The sequence below is a fragment of the Emydura macquarii genome, unplaced genomic scaffold (assembly GCF_026122565.2).
Source record: "Emydura macquarii macquarii isolate MOO-44397 ecotype Brisbane River unplaced genomic scaffold, CSIRO-AGI_Emac_v2 contig_499, whole genome shotgun sequence".
Classification (NCBI taxonomy): Eukaryota; Metazoa; Chordata; order Testudines; family Chelidae; genus Emydura; species Emydura macquarii.
The window spans coordinates 427,394-430,934 of NW_027130636.1; the positions used below are offsets into that span (position 1 = coordinate 427,394).

General features: G+C 51.4%; 1 long non-coding RNA gene across 1 annotated transcript; it reads left to right on the forward strand.

Annotated features, from left to right (window-relative positions):
• The first annotated feature begins 1,056 nt into the window (after positions 1-1,056).
• LOC137146954 (uncharacterized) lies at positions 1,057-2,570 on the forward strand. The gene is made up of 3 exons (XR_010918101.1): positions 1,057-1,208; positions 1,680-1,761; positions 2,041-2,570. It is a non-coding gene; the product is annotated as an uncharacterized lncRNA (long non-coding RNA).
• Positions 2,571-3,541: the final 971 nt, after the last annotated feature.

A 3,541-nucleotide genomic window follows, 5' to 3' on the forward strand; every position in this document is an offset into this window, starting at 1 on the left:
AGAAATGGAAATCCAGTCCTAGTAATGTTGATAGAAAAAGAACATAGACTAGGGCAAGGGAAGTGAAAGCTGGAAATTATGAAGGGTAAGAAAGAACTTGAAGAGGACCAGAGGGTAGCAAATGTTGTACCTGGCCATCAGAGATGCTTAGACCAGCTGCTGAAGTGGTAATTAACACTGGAATCACCAAGCTCCTAAAACATACAACTTGTTTGTACTTTCATAGAACTTTGGATAAGGTTCCTCTTCGGAGGCTATTAAAGCGAACTAAGGAGCTCTGGTGTTACACAAATTGCAGCCATGGATCAGAACCTGGGCAAGAGAGAAAAGAACAAGGGGCAGGAGTAAGTGGTCAGTTTTCAGCAGGGCAAAGGGTAAATAGCAGGGTGCTCCAAAATTCCACAGCAGGGTCAGTATTTAACTACTCGTTTTGGGAAGGAGGAATGGTGATCAGTGAGGTGGCATAACATGTAGAAAACAATGTTTAGGCTAGTCAAAAACTAGAGGTCTGTGAGGAACTTCAGAGGGATTCAGCTAAGTTAGATGAACAGGCAACATGATGGCAGATGAAATTCAGCCTTGTGAACTGCAAGTGCTGCACTTCTTCAGGGGGAATAATTGGAACGAGTCAGGCCCCTTCCTGGATTCTATGATAACTTCATCTGCTCCGGGGAAAGACTTGGGCATCGTTGTAGGCAGCTCAATGAAGACTCCTCCTGAGTGTAAAACCAACCAGCCAAGTAACCAAATGAGGCGGCTGAGTGGAGGCATAGAAAGCCATAACACAAGTCAGTAGCAGCCCTCCCCTGTTCGCTTCCAGTCAAAAGGCACTAGCAGAGCAGCAGGGTGTGATGGGGTGTGTACCCCACATTGGCTCTGAAGGGAGAATGTGGGCCTAAGAGCCCAGTTACCAGACCTGGCAGTATCCGTGAGAGAGAGCCACGCAAGCCAGGCTTAATTGGTGATGAAGTCCAGATGGGGAGGGGCTGGGTGGGGATTATAAAGCCAGGAAGTTTGCAGCAGAAAGGGGCTGCAGGGAGGTAGTCTGTGGACACTCTGGGGATAGAGGAGGTAGGAAGTGGTTCAGGGAGCAACAGGGTGTAGACCTTGTCTGCCAGCTCTAGGATCCTGGGCTGGAACCCAGAGTAGATGAAGGGCCTGGGTTCCCCTACCAGCCACTAAGGATGATGGGGGTGAAACCCCCTGAGGTAAGAGGTGTAAGGACCATAGATCCCAGAGGCTGAGGGAAGGCCTGCTGTAAGGTCACCAGACTATAGCTTGGTTGGACTCTGTTACCCCAGAAAGGGTGAACTAAAGTCTGACCACGGCAGCAACAGAGCAACCGTCAGCAAGGGGAGACAGCTGCTATGCCATGCCTGGCCACAAGGAGGTGCTCCTGTGGTGAGCGGATCCCTTTACAATGGCGTTCAGAGATGGCTGGGGAAAATAATTAGAGGTCCAAAAAGATTTCAAGAGAGACAGACTGGAAAGGTTGTGTCTGTTTGGTTTAGAAAGGGGACAAGCTGGGAAAGGCTAGAGCTAGACAGATAATTAATGGTCTAGAGAAGGTAAATCGGGTACTTCTGTTCTCTGTCACAGAACAAAGGGACATTCAGTGCTTGAAAGGCAGCACATTTAAGCCAAATAAAATGAAATGCTTTCTTCCCTTATACACGCAGTGTATGCGTTCCCTGTGGAACTCATTGCCACTGGTTGTCATTGAAACCAAGAGCTTGGTGGGCTTCATAAATGGATAAAAAGGTAAAAATAATTGTTAAAAAGCAAAAAAAAAAAAAAAAAAAGGGGGGGGGGAAGGGGGAGCTGAGAAAGGAAAGTGCAGAGGGCTCTCTTAACAGCACCAATTCACACTGGAGATCTGAGGAATAAGGCCACTGAAACATTCTCAGGGGAACGGAAAGAAAAAAGTTACCGTGGGTATTTTGTTGGAATAACTCCGTTACTATGCTACCTCAAGAATGTTAGCAAACTATGTGTGTTGGAAATTACCTAATCTTTCCCGAAAACTTGGATTATTTTTAGTAATTAGAGGCAGAGCTGAACACAGCAAGTTGAAAGGACATTTGGCAGACGCCAGTGGAAAACTCTGGTCCTGCTGAGGGCCAAATCACAGCACCTGCTTCATTCACCTCGCAGCTTCGGTGAAGACGCTCGCACAAAAGGAAATGAATGCATGACGTACATCTGGGGCCGGACAATCAGCAGCTGTAAACAGCTCCATTGACATCAGCAGGGCTACATTGATTTACACCAGCTGAGGATGTGGACCTGAATGTCTGAGCTCCCTTCCATGGCTGGCTATGGGTGCAGGACGCAGCCTGCCTCTAGCCTTGTCTCCATGCCCCCATCTGCTTTCCCTTTTCTGGGCAGCCTGGCCTGTTGAAGGCAGAAGACTTTATTTCACAAGACTGGGGCAAGGCACCCGACCTGCGCACTGCCTGCAGGAGCGCTCTGCCTTTGCCGCAGTCAGGTGACTTGGCATGCTGTGGTAAACCCAGAGCTAGGAAGCTGCACTGTTGCAGCAGCAGCCTATTGCACAAGGAAGGGCTATTGACGCATATGTTTTTATTTACAGGTGAGCGCTCACCAGGGCCCTGCTACAGCTGCTCTCTTCACAGCTCAGCAGCCACCTTTACACAATCTTAGCCCATCCCGCTGCTGGATGGATCAGTCCCGGGGTCTATTTAGAGCAGACTCCGGGCTGCTCTAAACTGCACATGGTTGTCAGTGACCTTGAGGGTCTGATCCTGATGCTGAGGATTGCCGGGATGCTGTGGCCATGCTCCTTTGCCCAGCTACACCTCCTCTGCCAGGGGCAGGGTGGTAGGATGGTGCAGGTGTAGCTATGCAGGGTCTGCGCCACCCAGGGTGTGATGGAGTCTCACAGGACCAGGGCTCTGGAACCGCTCGGGGTGAAGCCAGTCCGGACTCTATTGCTTGGAGTCTGCCCCCCTCTGGGGCCGCACACACCCGTGCAGCCACCTCCTGAATCTGGCCTTGGAGCGTTCAGCCCCCCCCTCCCTCCCCACCCCACCTGAACTCCCCCTGTGGGTCTCACTGGACGGGACTCTGGGGAGCTCCTACATGCCCCCGAAGGGGCCAGGCACCTGCCTTGCAGCCAGAAGTGATTCACAGCCAGCGTGGGCATCAGAAGAGTTTCTTCGTTCTCAGGATCACAGCACAAGAAGTAGATGAATCAAAAGTCACAGCAGCAACCAACTAGGGAGCCTTAGAGCCCACATTCTCAGGCCCGGCTCCCCAAACCCCCTCACGGGGGACTAGTCCTCCCAGACAGCCACCCCCCAGAGCCATTCCCTGGCCCCTCCCCAGTCCTTTGTCTTCTTCCCGGGCAAGGAATCTACCCCATCCTTATCACTACCTGCCGCAACCTGTTACAGCTGCTTGACCCAGGGCAGAGAGGTCCTGTCTATTGTCTGAGTACATGTGGCTGGGGAAGGCCCATCCACCCTCTCGTGGCCTCTGCAATGATCACACACCCGGGTCCCATCACCGAAATACGTGA